The 19,912-nt window shown below is 36.0% G+C and overlaps 1 pseudogene; it reads left to right on the forward strand.

Moving 5' to 3' along the window:
• Positions 1-18,706: 18,706 nt before the first annotated feature.
• Positions 18,707-18,806, forward strand: LOC113327457 (annotated as a pseudogene).
• The last annotated feature ends 1,106 nt before the right edge of the window (positions 18,807-19,912 follow it).

The following is a 19,912-nucleotide window of genomic DNA, read 5'->3' on the forward strand; positions in this document are numbered from 1 at the left end:
ATAATAAAGAGAACTCACATGTTTAACGAGACTTGTGGGATTTATTTGTATTGATAATCATTCCTAGGATATTACAATACAAGGAAATATTGAGAATCATTCCTAGGATATAACAATACAAGGAAATTATGATCTACTTATTAGGGCACCCTTATAGAGAATTCCTAGGGCCTGCCATACCAGCACCATTACCTGGAGGCGTAACTGGCCATGTGAACAAGTTTATGACACATCATAAACTCTAAAAATAACTTATTTGGAAAACATGATCGCATAGCATAGCACATCACTACAACGTTCACGTTCGTCTATGTAGCTTGTCTGTGACGGTCATTGATACTCGTTCTTAAATAACCCGTTATACCTGTTATGGGAAAATCTAAAGACTTAAAAGCCTAAACAAATAAAGCACCCACGTTGAACGGTGAGGAAACCTTCGTTTCCTATTGGTCAAAATAGATTTTTTTTAAGTTTTGGTGAAACGAGTGTTTTGGTGAGGACACTTGACACTGTATGATTGGTTTACAAAGAATAGGAAAAAGATAAAAAAAAGGAAACCAAATTCAATTTGAAATTCTTGACCTGACAATATTTCGATGAGGACACTTGGTAATGTATCCTTGGTTTAAAAATTACAGACTCAAAAGGAAAACCTAACTTAATGTGTTTGGAATTTCAAGTACCTACCATATCTAGGACTTGGGAAAAAATCCACATTTTGGTAGGGACTTGGGAAAAAATCCACATTTTTTACGCATATTTTCTGCGAAAATTAAAGGAGACAATAAATAAGTTTTGCACATTTTCTCTACCTACTTAATGTATTTTTCCCGCCACACAAAATCAAAAATATATCACCACGGGGGACGAAGCCCCGGGCATACCAAAAAAAATATAACCACGGGGAGGGCCCCACGCACACCAAATCAAAAACATATAACCACAGGGAGGGGCTTCACCCCGCGCTCACCAAGCAAGTTAAAAGAAAAAAATTCCTGGTGCGTAGCACGGGAATAAATCTAATATAATGTTATTCGTGCATGCGCTTTAGGCTCGTAATTTCATGGGATGGACTATACTGAGTTGACATGTGTTATTCCTCTACCCATACTATAAAACTGCTTCTAATAAGAAGAACAATAACATAATTTACATGAACTTATTCATGTGTGACCATTAAGTAATAACCACGATTATAGTTTATATATCTAAAACCTATTGATCTTTCTTTTTCTCTCTTCTCTTCCAAAACTCGCAGGAAGAAAAAAAAATAAACTACATATTTCATCATTCAATCTCCTTGATTTTCTCGGATTTGATTTGATTTTTCAAATCTTCCGGGCAAATCAAGGGTATTTCTCTTAATTTTATGTAAATATCCAATAAAAATAATTGTTGTTTCAAATTTTTTAGGGATTCTCTCTGTTTTTATAGATCTGATGTTGTCTCAATTCCATTCAGAATTCTTATATGATAGCCATAATGGCTTTTTCTAGTGGTGTTGCTGCGTCGTTATCAAGTACGGTATGAAAGACGACGATCTACTTCGGAAGTTAATACCGATGTTGATTGTGATGATGTCGATTTGGGCTTATTGCTTCTTCATTATGGAAGCATATAACATATATGATGTTGATGATCAAGAATCTGTAGATCAAGGTTCTGAAGATCAAAAATCAAAATGGTTTAAAATCATAACCATTAGAAAGATATCAATTTCGTCGATGGATTGGAGTATAGTACAATACTGGGTTTTATTGTTAAGTTTTGAAATCTGTAATGTTTATACTAGTTGTTTCTTTCCATTTGTATCTGATGTAATTAATCATGTAACCAAAATTTCATATCAATGAAATTATCAGGCACTGCCTTTTTCCTTCAAAAAAAAAACCACGATTATAAAATGATTGTGCCACATACTTGAAGTATGTAGTTCCTCTTATTTTTGTGACACCTATTATAACTAAAATCCTACCCCCTCTAGATCCCTGTCAAGATTTCATTTTATGAAAAAAGTAAGGAGTTAAAAAAATTAGTTACACTTTTAGATTATTTTTTTTTGTAAAATCACATTTCAATTAATTCAAACCAAAATGATGATTACATGATTGTTTACAAGATTATCAAAAACACCAAAATACAAGATAATCAAAACCGAAATACAAATGACGACACCAATTGCAAGTACATCACGAAGAGAAAGAGCCATGAACCGCAAAGACATCCAATTTTTGTAGATGTATTAGTGATGAATGATTGTGTTAACCGAAATCAACTCCGACCATTTAAAATGATTATCTTCTTTAATAAGAGATGCTCCAAATGAAATGGATTATTTTTCCCAACATCTTGTAGATCCAAACGAATTCGGATGCCCTAAATCCTTGTTGTTGAAGATGAATCCAAAGCGACGCCGAGCAGAATCGTTGATGTTCTTGATAAATCGAGAATAGCAATCCAAGAAACACCACGGAAATTTGAAAGAATCGCTATTAAACTGAACGGAAAATCGTCCAAAAGACGAAGAAAAGATCGCCCAAATAACGAAGAAATGTGTCCATAGACACAAAAAATAACAAAAGCAAAACCTAAGAACACAAATTAGATTATTTTTATTCATAAAATCTATAAATCCTTGCTCAGATATAACCCAAAAGGACTAAATCTGAACAAGAATGAGGAGGAAGTTCTAAGGTTTTTCTTATTCTTTTAGGAGAGAGGAAGGAGACAAGAAGGAAGATGACGAGTTAGACTTTTAAATAATTAACCGTTTTGGGACTTTATTTTTTTCTTTATAATAGATGTCACAAAATTAAAAAAGACTACATACCCGAAGTATGTAATCCGACCACATCATAGCCGCACCCGCAAGTAATTCACATGAATAAAAATCCTTCAACGAGCACTAAAGAGAAAAAAACTAGATGCGACATCGATCTGGCCAATGAAATGTCGATGCCCAACGGTGGACTCGAAATGTCTATCCAATTTAGATTTTAAGGATTATTAATTTATTAAATAATTAACGTATATACATAGAAAATTTCAAAAATTAATCTCCTTGCGAATCATAAACGTACAATTTAAGCATCATGTAAACTTTAATTAGTTTCATCGGGAAGCATTAGTAGCTACATTTTTGTTTATCTAAATGCTAGATATAATTACTTTGATAGTTGGAAAAATCTCGAAAGATTACATTATTTTTTTTTGAAGCAACAAAAGATTACATTGTTTGGTGTGTTTATGTTTGTACTTATTTTACATAGGATGAAATAAAGCATATGCATGAATTCATTGCACCACATGCATGAATTCATTGCACCAGATCTCTAGAGCTAAATTATTGCTTGAATATTATTTGAGAATCTGGTAATGGTGGTTGGAGGTGTAAAATATGCTGGCCCAGCATAATCGAATCCACGAAGTCACATACTTAGCGCGTTGTGTGATGTGTTATGCTAGGCTGGGGATAAGGTGTGCCGTGATATGATGTGTTAGATGATGTGTTTTGATGTGCTCTGCCGGAAAAATAAATGTATTGTGTCGTGAAGTGCAGTGTCGGACACTTTATTTCGTGTTTTTCACAATAAATATATATATTTTTTAAATATTTAGGTATTCTATGATTTGTTATAAAAACAAGTCAATATAACGATGACTGAATATCAAAAATTGTCAAGAATAAAAACTCTATGAAATATACACAAACTGTGATGTATTTTGTAGTGTTTTATGCATATTATGACGTGCTTTCTTAACGTGTTGTGCTGCGCTACGTGTTTATCCATGCCACGTACTATGTTGTACCACTGATTAGGCTAACCCACCACAGCCCATGAACCTAACATGTCGGGCTATGATGGGCTAAGTCACGTGTTATGCTGTGTCGTGCTCAAATTTTAACATGCTGGGATGGAATGTGCTCGTGAAGGCACGCCCCAATTTACACCTCTAGTGATGATGGGAGGGAAGGGCATATGGGCATGACATATTTTATACGCAAGAGGTCACATATGCAGTAGTCGGATAACCTTCCAAGTTTACGAACTTTTTTTACCTCCCTAGTTTGAGGACTATATCCTTTATTTCATGCCTAAAATTTTCTTTAACCAATATATCAAAGAGGATATCGGGTGTCTAAAATATGTTAAAATATTAAAATATCCTTTACACAAACCTTAATGTTAGAGAACTGCTCGGTCGAACTCGCAAGCTTTGCTATCTCAAGCTTGTTTGTCAAGTTTAGTTGTCAAAACTATAAGTCTTGAGATCTAGTCTAATTACAGCTATGTCTCGAATTAGGATAGAATGTGTAGTTGAGCTTTAAACTTCACGGCGTTCATCGATTGAAGACGAAGATCTACTAAGGGGAGCTTGGAGGAACTTCATCAACAAAAGGTATGTGGATACTTGAACTCATCTATCACTCAGAAGTCTATTCTATTTTATCTCCTATTGAGACTAAATCGTATAGCTATATTGACTTTACATTATACACATTTGATATTTAGAGTTGAGTTTAACTCGCTTATATCTTTCTCGAAATATGTGTTGGAAAGATTTTTGCTTTAACTACGTTCATCATTATTCTTGACGAAAGTAAAAAGATGATCATGTGAAAATCGTCTTGTAACATCTTACTTGATTTGTATGAGACAGTCATTTGATGTAGACTCAGAATGTTTCGTATTAATCATTAGATCACTTGAAAATTGCTTATAAGCTAATAATTTGTGTGAGACAGCTATTTTCATCTTCTAAGAATGTTTCAATGATTGAAATGGGAGTTTAGAACAATTAATCATTGTCTGGATATAGCACAGTATGCATACCCATATGCAAACTGTTGTAAGAATGATTCAGATCTGGGAACCAAGTACGCATACATGTATGCGAACGGTTTTAACTGTGGAAGTCCGTGAACTAAGTTTTCTTACCTTTTTGCAAACTGTTTCACATGAATTCAGTCTAGAACGATAGTATGCATATCCGTTTGCGAACTGTCGGAAAAGACAAAGTACGGACTTAAGTTTGCATACGCGTTTGCAAACTATGTGATTAAGTTCTAATTAAAATCGTTAAAGTATGAATTTATACTCATGAAAATTTACATTCATATATTAAGGAATGCAATATTTGCAAACCGTGGCTAAAGTGTTCATGATCTGATTCTTTTGAATCAATCCAATTTTGTTTCAATTGTGTCTTGTATACTTCTATGAGAATATTAACAATTGAACAACTCTATGAGTAACACAATTAGATTCATTTGATTATGATTTTATGTAGAAGTGTTAAGATGAATATGGTTAAGACAAAAGTGTTTGTATGGCTAACTTCGGTTAACTGTTATTGATCCAACTCAATATACAAGTTTAGGTACGGTTACCCATATCTAAATGAAAGTATATTTCATTTGTGTGTAACAAGCTAAGACTATATTACGATGAAGATATATTAGCTTGAATCTTAAATCAAGTTTTCATCTAACGGTGAATATTGATTTCTTTGTTCCAAATTTATCAAACCCTGATTTGAAGACTATATAAGGGAGAACTCTAGCAACTGGGGAACCTAATCCCCACACCTTCTGTGTGATACTAGTTGTGACTAGAGTCGATTCTCCTTAAACATAGGTTTTTCCTAAAACCATTATAGGTTAACGACTTGAAGACTTTATTGGGATTCTGAATCCAGACCCAACTATTTTCTCTGTAGTTGGATTTTCTGATCTTACTTGTTCTATCGTGTTGCGTAGTATCTTCTCTAAGATTTTCTCGAGATCTATCTCCGATAGGTAAGATATAAAAAGTAATCACAAATCTCGTTGTCTCATTCTCTACGATTCTACAATAACTTGTTCCACTGCCATATAGTTAAGTTATTTTTAAATGATTGATATTTATAGGCTGTTCTTCGGGAATATAAGTGCGGATTATCATTTGGTTCCTGTTTACCTTGATTTATCAAAAGACGGAACAAAAAACTTTGTAGATATTTCTGTGGGAGACAGATTTGTTTAGCAAGTCTTCGGCTTTGGGTTGTAACAACTCTTAGTTGTGGGTGAGATCAGCTAAGGGAATCAAGTGCGTAGAGTCCTACTAGGATTCAAAGGCGTAAGGAACGCGACTGTACCTTAATCACTGTGAGATTGGTTAGGTCTCAACTACATTTCAGTCCAAAGTTATCTTGTAGTAGGCCAGATTCCGTAGTGGCTTAATACAGTGTAGTGTTCAAATCTGGACTAGGCCCCGGGGTTTTTTTGAATTTGCGGTTTCTACGTTGACAAAACTTCTAGTGTCTGTGTTATTTCTTTTCTGCATTATATTTTTTTATATAATTTAAATATCACAGGTTGTGCGTAGTTCAATCAATTGGTAAATCCAACCTTTGGTTGTTGATTAAAATTGATTGACACTTGAAGATTGGTCTTTGGTACCGTTCAAGTTCTTTCTCATAATAATCGGGCTCACGGATTTCTATCTGTTCGATTGTAGAGTATATTGTGAAACTGAGTTACACCACACGAAATCAAGGATTTTGTAAAGTTGAAAAAACGTTAGCATATATATATTGTAACGTCAAAATAAAGTTGGAAATGTTCCGTTATTATTAGTGTTACAATAATTTTTCAACGGTTCATTTCGTTACAATAAAATTTTATTAAATAACGGTTTCATTTGTTAGAGTAAATACACCAACGGTTATCTTGTCAGCACAAGATTTATCTGATGTCATTTTGTTGTAACGGATAGCCGTTATTTTGTATGTCATAACGGTTAGACTGTAACAGTTCGGTGTAACAGATATTGTAACGGAGATTTTGTGTGTAACGGTTGGCTTATTGCCACTTATCCTTTTCTTGTAACAGCCACAACAACGATTTTAATCGTTTTTTTAGTTGATTGTAACAGATAATATTTAACAGGTATTGTAACGATTCACTACCGTGACAGATCAGTGTAACGACTACCGTACGACACGTGTCAATTAGCTGTAACGTGTAATGTAACGTCTTCAAGCATTGATGATTGATTGTAACATTTCGGATATAAAAACTTGCTGTAACGATTCGATTCGTAACATCTGAATGTAACGATTGACGTTTACCACGTGTCTATCTTGTGTAACATGTAGTCTAACGACTTTAGACGTTGACGATTCATTGTAACGGTAATGACATTTCCAGTGCTAATTACTAACATATTTTATAACGTTGATTCGACGTTGATAAAAAAAATATAGCTTTCAAAAAAATAAAAACGTTTTCCAACTATTATAAATAAGTTCCCATAATTGGACCCTGCAATGCAATCCATTTCTGAAGCTTCAATACAGTTACTTTCTGAAGCTGCATTGGAATTCATTTATGAACCTGCAATACTGAATCTGAAACCCACAATTCAATCTCATTCCACAGTACATGCATTCACTAATTCTAGAATCCATACAACAACCAATTGAACCAAAGTTTGTCTCCTCATTCTTTCACATATGCAAGTATATATAAGTATCATTCTTACATTGAAAGAACTGCTTAAGCCTAAAAAAATACATGGTTCCCTATATTGTTATGTTTTTCAGTAGTTTCTAAATATAAATGTGCTATACTGCATTATACCTTGGCTGAAAATAAGTTGTTCATCAGCCAAAAGAAGTCGTCCTTTGACATCGGAGTATCCTTAACCAGCTCATGGAATCAGCTATTTCCATTTATTCCAGTATCCTGACCAAGGTAGTTAATATCATGTATCGGTATCGTATCGGTCGGGTCTTATACACCTATACAAATGATAATATCTGTTTTTATAGGTGATACATCATTAGGATTTTTTTTAATATTTATTATTTATATAAAAAAATGTATTGATATAACCATAATAGAAAATAATAATTGTAGTAAACATACTTCAACCTTACAAAATAAGAGGTGGTTGATTAGAGCCTTATACTATCAACAAGGAAACCAAGCATTGAATGTCTGTTAGCCTATCAACATCAAATTTACAGTAATTACATCCACCATAACGATATATGAAGTTAGCAAAATTAGTGGAATTACTTTCTTGAACTAAAAGTTCAAGAAGTCATAATCAAAGACAAAATACATTAGTGATATATCATTGTACAAGTGAAACCTATATTATCAGTGTACAAGTGAAACCGATATATCGGTCCGTACATGACGATACACTTGTTTTTATCGTTTCTCCTTCGTATCGCCGATATTTTCAGTATCGTAAAGGTTTTCTCGGATATCCAATAAAACCGATAATATCGGCCTGTACAACCGATATTGACTACCTTGATCCTGACAAAACAACAAATGTGAAACATAAACTCAAATTAGAAACAACTCTCATAGGAGAGAAAGATTCATTCAGTAATTTCGGCAATTCATTTACATGTTCATTGTCATTCTGCAATACATACACTCATTATAGACCAACCAATTGAAAAAAGATTTGTCTCATCATTCATTCAGATACCTAAGTATATGTGAGTGTGAAACAACTTCTTGTGGAAAAAAAAACATACATGAGTTCCCTATGTTATAAGAAAATGACAAGGTTGTGTGTTTCAGCAGTTTCTAATATAAACAAGTTTCTAATGCATACATTCTCACTGTTTTTATATGAACATGGCAATCTAAGCATCAAAAGTTTATATTTGACAGAGTTGTCACTGGGAATTTATATACATGGTTTCTTATGTTAAATTAAGATGACAACAAACAATGCCCTGATATAGCAAGACTTTACTCACCAATTAATAAAAGTAAAGAAAAGAATGTCTCGCTTGGTACAAGTTCTTTCCCTCACTTGGTACAGCTTTTCAAGGCCAACGTTGTCTCACTTGTTTATCCAGCTTCATGATTAACCCCCACACAGTGGGACTGATCCGCTTCAGGTGTTCGCATCAATGAATTCTCGAAAAACAAAGATAATGTTATCATCAGTCAACCCAATTTTCAGTAAGTAATGCTAGAAACTCTAATATGTCAAGTGTTTACCCACCAACTGGAATTACAGTGGTAAGTTGTACCTTTTGGCAGGAATCACGTGAAACGCATATCAGTGAACCAAATATTGTCAGTTTAATAAGTACACAAAACAATTTGAAGAGATCATGATAGGTAATGAAACAAACCTGAGATTAAAATACTTGCTAGATACATGACAGCTGAATAAGAAAATGACATATTTGAAGAGATCATAATAGGTATGGGTAACAAAACTGAGAATAAAAAGGCGACCTGCGGATAAAATTTTGTGTTCTAAATCTTGTACACCAAAGTTCCTGAAAACAGACAAAAAAACGTTATGAAATATCAGAAGAGGATACAAGGTTGCCCCTCTTTCCTCCTCCTTTACCCGGGCTAGGGACCGACATTTAAAATGGAGGAGTTAAAAAAAGAGGGGTGGGGGGGGGAGACAAATAAAAGCAATTAAATAAAATACATACATATATAGATTATATACAAAGGAGTACAACCCGATACACTCGCATAATTGTATTTTTAAGAAATGTTTAAAGTGACAGAAAACTGAAAGGAACATTTCTGAGGTACACTCTAGTTAGAGTGTGAAAAAAGACTCCACAAAATATAAGAAGTAATATGTATATCTTAGTCTAAGGAAAGCTTCACAAAAAACTATGTTTGAAACTGCTTAGTCTAGATCTTGGGTAACCAACCGGTTTGTAGGAAAGACTAAGAAGCTTTCATAGTTACACAGTAACTACGAACTCTAAATAAAGAGTGGCTGAATCAAAAGAACACAACAAAATATAAGCAGAAGCATATGTATAAAAAGTAAGGAAAGCTGCACCAAAAGATAAGTTCCAAACTGCTTAATCTACCGGTTTGCAGGCCAGATTAAAAATCCACCTAAAACATAATCAGCCAATGTGAAACATTTTTCCGGGCCTTGAGGAGCATCAGGTACACGATAGTGCACATCAAGAACACCCTCAATGCATACCTTCATCTCGTCATGATCAACACTCACCCCGTGACATATTTCTCCATCCAAGCTGGTAACCACATAACCTATTGCGACTATCTCCCTTTTTCTGTTAACAAGACGAACTTGAGGCTCTCCTTTAGCTGATATAGTATTAGCAGCATCACCAGGTTGAATGACCGAAAAATGGATATCAGGGACTTGTGCTCTTCTTTGATAATTGGCTTTGTTCTGTTGGCTTTCCATGAAACTGAAAACAGCCTATAACCATAACCAACCCATTCAATAGTTGATTAAAAAAATTAAAATATCCAACTATAAAAATGAAGGACGTAAATGAATTACAGATTGAAGCTCACCTTTGAGACAACACTCAACTCCTCTTGGATCTTGTCCATCCTGCCTTCATTACCAGCTGGAGTAAATGAATTAACTTTTGTACTGGCGGCTATTGAAGAACCAAATTTTCCTTGTATTGCTTGCTTCTTGGTAACAGTGGATGAAAAGCCTCGGCAATAACTTCGATTAGATTCATCACCAAAAACTTCATTAATTGGAACATTGGTAATATCTACAACATCCTCAATACCAGCTTCAGATTGAGCCTTTCTCTTTTCTACAACAACTTTCATTTTTTCCTGAAGTCCAAAAGAACCAAACTGTAAACAATTAAATTTATTTGAACACTAAATAACATATGATGGTCCAATAATGACATATGTTTCAACTGCACTTGGATGTACATCTCTATTTTTCCCTACATGAGCCAGCATCCAGCTCTCACCACGGCACTCAATAACCCTACCTTCTTTTTTGGCCTGTACAATCAATATGGTTAGTAAGAGTTTTCCAAATAAAATAGTTTGAGAATTTAATGTTAAGAACAATAGGTTAGAAAGTACTTACAACTACGTAGGATTTGTTGGCATGGGATAGTTAACCTAAACAATGTTGAATCCTTCTCTTCCGCTAGTTCTCAGGATATCTGGCATACTTTTCCTGCATGCCAGGCTGGTACTCATTATGCACAAATCGTTTCCAAACATCATCATTAACACCATAAGGGCATGCTGCATCCATCTCTTCTCGGGTCTCAAGCTTTTTCATAATGTGAAGGCGTAACTCCCAATTGAAAGAACAAAACTTTTGTGCAATTTTTTTATTGGACAAATGGCTTGACAAGAGACTCATCATATGCAAAACAAAATTTGTCCTGAAAAGATGAAGTATTTTTGTCAGCCATAAACAATAACTAGTTATAGTTGGTATATAAATACTGATATGTATGTAGGACACCAGCCATGAGCAAACCATAGAAGAAAATGCATAGGAGATAACAAGTTACCATGAGAAGGTTCCAGACTTGGTCCTTGAAGGATGCAAGAATGAGTATCCAGTCTTTGTATTCAATTGGACAGTGAACTCAAATGAGTTCCCCTGCACGAGTTGCAAACTTTGCTGCATGATCACCAAATGGTCTTCCACATTCATCTATTTCCACCAAGAGTCTGAGTGGAAGTTATGTATCCTCTAAGTCGGAATCAGATTGAGTTTCATCATGAGATAGAGAACCATTTTCAAAACCACCATTAGATTCAGTACTACGAACATCAGATGCAGAACCAGTTTCATTGGTAGAAGGAGACACTACATGATCTGAAAAGTCAGAATCCTGACTTGACAACATTTTCATACCAAACAAACCAAACAACATATTAGGAATTTGAACTAAAATGAGACCAGACGTAGCAGTGAATACTGAAATACAAAACCCCAAATTCTGGTTGAAATCTATGGAAGGATATAACAACCAACAAAGGTATAAGTTTAAAGTAATAAGAACAACTGATGTGATTTGTAGATAGTGGTAAAAGTGGTTCGATTCTCAGACTTGTGAAGGATATTAATTAGACTTAAATTCTAATAATAAAATAGAAAACTCACTAAAAATTATAGCAAACTCAATCAAAAATGATATCAATACTAAAAGAAACACTGAGGCTAAGATTCCACTATTTTCCAAGTTCAAAGTGATTAAACCAATACTTATATTTATGCAATTTTCTTGTTTAATTTGATTCTAAAATATTGCAACAAGTAGATTTTCAAAAGTAATAATTGTAAATACCAAGTATGAAGCATCAAAAGTCTTAAAAATAAGCATACTCCATCAAAATAGATCACAATCACTCAAATAAAAATCATATTCAATAATAGTTCAAGGAAAATAATCATATAATTATTGCAAATAAAAAGATAAAATAGAATATACCACTTTTTGTTGGAAAAATAGCTTCCTCTATCGCCTCAGCAATGGGGTTTAGCTCCTCATATTAATCATGATCTCAAAATATGTGTTTGTTGCTCAAAAGATGATTAAAAGAGTGAAAAGTAATAACACAGACTGTTTGCAACAGTGTATTGGTGTTGCAAAACAGCTGTTACAATGGAACTGCTACAAAAAAGTTGTTGCTTTGTCGCTGATTTTAAGACTCTAGAATACGACTGCCCTGCACAGCTTAATGTTCTTAAACTGTTAAACAACGACACTGTTCTGCGACTGTTTCCCGTGCGTCAATGTTCTTCGCGGTCTTCCTCTTCAGCAGCAGCAGCAGAAACAGAGTTTGGTAAAGCTCTGATTTCTTCTTCTCTGGCTCTCCTTAGGTTCCCAAACTCTCGACACCTCTTCTATATGACCCAATACATCTATTTATATCAAAAATACCGATTAAATCTCTCCCAAATCTTCCAAAATCTCTTTCCTTCTCTTCACGGACAAGTTGCAGCAATTTCTTGTTTTAGAATTTCTACGCGTTTCTGAGCTTTCCTTTTTATTCTAAACTCTTCCTTAGATAGATACAAATCTTTGGGAAGGTTTAAATCGCTTTAATCTATTCTAAAATTCCCTTAAACAGGTCACACACGCGACTTTCCATATTTTCTGTTGTGAGAAAAATCCGTCGATTGAGCCCAGTCTAATCGATTTAAACACCCATATCAGATTCCTAGACCCATAAGGAGTCTATCCTATGAAAATCAGAGGTTTAATCGACCTCAAACTCCTCCAAATCACGATTGCCAAAACTGTTCTTCACTGCACCTATTTTCCCGCCAAAAACCTGGTTTTTGAAATGTTGAAGATGGTTGCCCCTTATCCAGAGTAGGGGTGTGATTAGCAACTGCCTGGAAATGGGATGTCCCTTAGTAATTAGGTTACCCCTTATCTAAAGTGAGAGTCCGAATAGCAAATGTCCTCCGGGTGCTTTCCGACAACTTTTCGAGCCAATTTTTTCCAAAAATATTTATTGGCCAAAAATACCTACAAATAAATAAAACACCATAATAAGTACAAAAATGAGCCCTAAAAATATATAGAATCGATACAAATCGGACACTAAAATGTGTCTATCAAATACCCCCAAACCTATTATTTGCTAGTCCTCGAGCAAAAATAAAATAGAAATAAAATCCTAACTCACTCTAATTCACCCTAGCATTGGTAACAACTTGAATCGTGAGCCCCACCTAATCACTTAGAGAAACATAGTTTAAAAACAAAACAAAATAAAAACAGAAGTGAAAAGGACTCAACGAGATATGGTGAAACTATCATGTTATTTCTAACACCTGAGCTCTGTGCTTTTATGAATAGACTCTTTAGAAGTTGTCATCTAGTCAGATTGGTTCCTCAACTCCTACAACCAAAATGCTTTCATCCACTTAGATTGGTTAGTGCCATCCTTAATAGGGATAAATTTCTAGGCTCTGGAGTTTATTTATTGCAACGAAAAGGTAACAAAAAGTTCTACCCCACCCCCAAACTTAAATCTAACATTGTCCTCAATGTTTCTAATCAGACAACAGTACCAAAAATATAAGTAACATGAGGAAATAGTAAAGAGAGAAGTCGTAAAGATAGTACCTGGGTGAAGTGTAACCAAGAACATACAAAAATATTATACAACATACAAAATCGCCTCGATGGTCAATCAAGGTAAACAGGGTCCTTCAGAGGGACCTCCTCAACATCACCTGTAGGAAAAGGCTCTAAAAAGGGCTTCAATCGCTGACCGTTAACCTTCGAAGAACTACTACCATCTGGTGTGTCAATCTCAACAGCGCCATGAGGAAAAACAGCAAGGACCACAAAAGGACCGGTCCACCGAGAGCGCAACTTCCCGGGGAATAGATGCAAATGAGTGTCATACAGAAAAACTTTTTGACCTGGAGAAAATTACTTTCGTAAAATATTCCTATCATGCACAAGTTTCATTTTGTTCTTACACTCCTTGAGCTGGAGCTTTCTTTGAGCTCCTGCCTTGTCAAGTGAAAATTTTAAGTTCTTAATAGCCCAATAGGCTCGATGATATAACTCAACAGGCAGGTGACATGCCTTGCAAAACACTAAACGATAAGGTGACATTCCAATGGATTTCTTAAACGCAGTACGGTAAGCCCATAACGCATCAGTAAGCCTCGACGACCAGTCTTTCCTATTTGGATTAACTGTTTTCTCTAGAATATGTTTAATTTCCCTATTGGAAACCTCTACCTGACCACTAGTCTGAGGGTGATATGGGGTTGCTACTTTATGGGTAATACCGTATTGTTTCATTAAAAGAGCAAACGGTCTATTACAAAAATGTGAACCTCCATCACTAATTATAGCTCGCGGCGTATTAAAACGTGTAAGTATATTCTCTTTCAAAAACTGGACTACGACCCTGTGGTCATTCGTTGTACACGGAACCGCCTCAACCCACTTAGACACATAGTCTACAGCGAAAAGTATGTAAAGATAACCAAACGAAATAAGAAATGGACCCATAAAATCAATGCCCCACACATCAAGGACCTCAATCACTAAAATAGGATTCAAAGGCATCATATTTCTACGGGAAATGGTTCCTAACTTCTGGCGACGCTCACAATAAACACAATGACTATGGGAATCTTTAAACAACGAAGGCCAGTAAAATCTACACTGCAAAATCTTAGCAGCAGTCTTCTTAGCACTAAAATGACCCCCACATGCATGTTCATGACAAAAGGAGATAATACTAGACTGGTCACTCTCAGATACACATCTCCTAATAATCTGGTCCGGACAATACTTAAACAGATAAGGATCGTCCCAAAAGAAATGCTTAACCTCGGTAAAAACCTAGAAAGATCTTGCTTACCCCAATGTTGAGGGGTTCGACCAGTAACAAGATAATTCACTATATTTGCATACCAAGGTGATTGGAAAATAGAGAACAATTGTTCATCAGGAAACCTATCCCTTATAGGAAGGGAATCACTAGGGGAACTAACAACTAGCCTAGATAAGTGGTCCGCTACTACATTTTCTGCACCCTTTTTGTCTCTAATGTCTGGGGAAAATTCCTGTAACAATAGGATCCATCTAATCAATCTAGGTTTGGTATCCTTCTTTGATAAAAGGTATTTCAAAGCAGGATGATCTGTATAGATTATGATCTTAGAACCTAATAGGTAAGACCTAAACTTATCCAAGGCAAACACGATGGCTAAAAGTTCCTTCTCGGTAGTTGTGTAGTTCAGTTGGGCATCATTCAGAGTTTTGCTAGCATAATAAATCACATGAAGTAATTTGTTTTCTCGTTGTCCTAAAACGACGCCTATAGCATAATCTGAAGAATCACACATAATCTCAAAGGGTGGGTTCCAGTTAGGTGCCTGGACTATCGGGGCAGTAGTGAGTAAAGTTTTAAGCTTCTCAAAAGCCTAAACAAGCATCATCAAAGACAAACTTAACATCTTTTGCAAGCAAATTTCAAAGAGGTCTAGAAATCAAGCTAAAATCCTTAATGAATCGACGGTAAAAACCTGCATGCCCTAGGAATGACCTAATATATTTTACGGTTTTTGGGACCTGTAAAGTCTTAATAAGGTCAACTTTGGCTTTGTCTACCTCTATACCCTTTGAAGAGACGATGTGCCCTAATACAATTCCTGATTTAACCATGAAATGGCATTTTTCCCAATTAAGCACTAAATTTTTTTCCTTACACATAGTCAACACTAATGTCAAATGATGCAAGCACTCATCGAAAGATGAACCAAACACTGAACAATCATCCGTAAAGACCTCTAAGAACCGTTCTACCATATCATAAAATATGCTCATCATACAACGCTGAAAAGTTGCAGGGGCATTACATAACCCGAAAGGCATGCGTCTATACGCAAAGGTACCAAAGGGACAGGTAAAAGTGGTTTTCTCTTGGTCTTCTGGGGCAATAACGATCTGATTATAACCGGAGAAGCCATCTAAGAAGCAATAGTGACTATGTCCAGCAAATCGCTCTAGCATTTGGTCGATAAAAGGAAGGGGAAAGTGATCCTTCCTTGTGACCTTGTTCAATTTCCTATAGTCAATACACACACGCCATCTCGCGGTCACTCGGGTTGGGATTAATTCATTATTATCATTCTGGACTACAGTGATACCTGATTTCTTGGGGACAACCTGAACAGGACTGACCCACTTACTGTCTGAAATTGGGTAAATAATACCCGCATCTAACAACTTCAGCACCTCTTTTCGAACTACCTCTTTCATGTTAGGGTTCAGTCGACGTTGCATCTCCCTAGAAGGTTTGGAGTCTTCCTCCAAATGAATCTGATGCATACACATAGTAGGACTTATACCCTTAATGTATGCTATAGTCCACCCTAAAGCTTCCTTAGTGTCTTGAAGTACATTTACTAGCCTACTTTCCTGATCACTATCCAAATTGGAAGCTACAATCACAGGTAAAGTCTCAGATGGGCCTAAAAACACATACTTTAGAGTATCGGGTAGTGGTTTAAGGTCCAACTTTGGGGGCTCTTATAAAGATGGAATTAGGGTAGTCTCAGAAACTGGTAACGGTTCGAACCTAGCTTTCTATCTATCAGTGTCTAACACAGGGGTAGAATCTAATAGAGCATTCACTTGTTTTATCGTCCTCAAAATCTAAACCAAAATGGGATAGAAAACTTTCTAATGGGTCTTCAGACAAGATGTTTGGTAATGACTCCTGAACTAAGGCTTCTATCATGTTCACCTCCTAAACACATGTGTCATCTAGCTCATGAGGTTGCTTACTGACATTAAAAATGTTCATCTCCATAGTCATATTACCAAAAGATAAACTCATCACACCATTTCGACAGTTAATGATCGCATTAGACGTAACTAAAAATGGGCGACCTAAAATCAAAGGTATCTGGTTCTCTGGGTCAGGGACATGTTGGGTGTCTAGGACCACGAAATCCACTGGATAAATAAACTTGTCGACCTCAATAAGAACATCCTCGATAATACCTCGAGGGATTTTAACAGACCTATCAGCTAACTGCAGTGTCATCAGAGTAGGTTTCATTTCACCAAATCCTAGTTGTAAGTATACATGGAATGGCAGTAAGTTCACACTGGCTCCTAAGTCAAGTAAAGCTTTTTCTACCCGGAAGTTACCTATTGTGCAAGCAATGGTAGGAGAACCTGGGTCTTTGTACTTTGGAGTTGTGGTGTTCTGAATGATTGAACTTACGTGACTAGCTAAAAAGGCTTTCTTATGGACGCTAAGTTTTCGCTTTCGCGTACACATATCCTTAAGGAACTTGGCATAAGCAGGAATTTTCCTAATTGCATCTAATAAGGGAAGGTTTATGGTAACTTGCTTAAAAACCTCCACTATGTCATTAAAGTTCGATTCCTTCTTTGTTGGTACTAATAGCTGAGGAAATAGGGCTCCAGGCCTAAAATAAGACCTTTCAGGAACCGAATTCACATCATCAGAAACTTTATCAGTCTCTTCATCTACTGGTTCTGAGAGGTGAGATCTTTAGGGGTGAACTACACTATGTTCACTATCGGGCATTGTTACCTTATTGTGTATAACCCTACCACTTCTAAGGGTTCTAACAGCATTCAATTGATTCGATGGTTTTAAACCTAATTCATAAACTCCTCTAGGGTTGGGTTGTGTTTGACTAGGAAACTTACCTTTTTCTCTCAAAGAATCACTTATCAGACCAACCTGGGTTTTTAACTTGGAAATAGCCTGACTATTTTCTTGTCCTATCATGTTACTAGCTTGTAGACTCTGTTCTACGGATAACTGGAATTATGTAGTTTGTTGAGTTAACAATGCGAGAGATTCCTCTAAACTTAGGATTTTCTTATCTGACTGATTCTGAAACTGAGCTAGTCCTGAAGGATTCTTAGTATAGCCAAAACCTGGGGGAGCATTAGAATTACTAAACTGACCTTGACTTTGGCCCTTAGACCACGAAAAGTTCGGATGGTTTCTCCAACCAGGATTATAGGTTTCTGAATATGGGTCAATCTTTTGACGGTTATGAAATCTAGTGTTATTATAAAGAGCATTGGCCTGCTCTTCAATATTCTGGTCTTCCCAAAAAGGCTCCACTCTACCACTAGTCTGGCCTACTTCTAAGACTTCTAACCTTTTTGCTATAGCACCAATTTTGGCATCTGATTCATAGCCTCCTTCTAACCTATTAACGTTTCCTCTACTTAAAAGAATTGTTTTCTGGGGTGCCCTACTATTTTTCCATTGCTTTTTTTTTCGGCGATTTCATTAAAAAATTCCATCGCCGCATCAACAGTTTGGTTTTCAAATCCACCAATGCATAGAGACTCAACCATGGTCGTTGTGGAATAATCTAAACCCTCATAAAGGATCTGACCTAGCCTAACCTTTTCTAAACCATGATGAGGACACTGGGATAATAAATCATTGAACCTTTCCAAATACCTATATAAAGATTCTCCCTCTTGTTGTGAAAATGTGCATATATGCGTCCTAATAGACGATGTTTTGTGCCTAGGGAAAAACTTATTGAAAAAGGCAGATGTAAGTTGTTCATATGTCTCAATTGACTCGGAGTCTAAACTATACAGCCACGACTTGGACTTATCTTTCAGGGAAAATGGGAATAACCTAAGTTTCAAAGCATCATCATCTAAGCCTCTAATTCTTAGAGTACTACAAATTTCCTCAAAATCCCTAACATGGTAATAAGGGTTTTCATTTTCTTTCACTAAAAAGATTGGGAGTATCTGTAAGGTCTCAGGTTTCAGTTCATAGGGTGCCTCCGTTTCAGCTAACTTAATACACGAAGGACGGGTAGTCCGAGTTGGATTCAACAAAGCTTTCAAAGTTGTCATTTATGGCGTTATCAGAGCAACAGGGATTCTCTCCTCAGTCAAAGATCGTTCAAAAACAGACTCTTCAAAAGACGGACTTTCTAGATTAAGGTAATCGAGACGCTTCGAACTACTAGGTTTCTCTTTAACAAATCTACCTAGTGCGTCTCTTTTACGTTCAGGCATATAATAGAATTTTCTAAATTGGAAGGGTAAGCAAAAACAGATCAAGGCCGACTCAACCAAATCAAACCTATTGATTTCTAGCAAACAAAAAGCATGATGGTTCCACTTAGATTGTTTCTAGACCATCTTTTAATACTTCGAACGGGAATTCGTTACAATTTAAGCAAACCCCTCTGGAATCAATCCGAGTTAACGTAAGTTGAATAGAGGCGAGGGAAGCTCGGTGGAGCTTTGATACCAAGGCCTCACCGGTATTACAAGGCGGCGCATTCACACATTCAACTTACAAAAACCGTCAAGAACTTCGAATTATGCTTAAAAGAGTAACCAATATTTTTCGAATGACTTTCCTGTTAAGCTCGTTACCCTATCGGTCTCGTTCTAGTCAAAATTTTAGGCTTAGGTTCGCGTAGGTTACGTGTTCCTAAAGCGGGCAAGAATAGAACGGTGATGAAATCCGAACCCTTATCTTGTATGGCCAGGCCTTGCCCTTTACTAGAAAAATAAATGTCCGTATTCAGTCCTCAACATATATGCATACGAAGGAGTCCAGTAACTCGCTGACAGGGGATTCGCG

The sequence above is a fragment of the Papaver somniferum genome, unplaced genomic scaffold (genome assembly GCF_003573695.1).
Source record: "Papaver somniferum cultivar HN1 unplaced genomic scaffold, ASM357369v1 unplaced-scaffold_10, whole genome shotgun sequence".
Taxonomy (NCBI): Eukaryota; Viridiplantae; Streptophyta; class Magnoliopsida; order Ranunculales; family Papaveraceae; genus Papaver; species Papaver somniferum.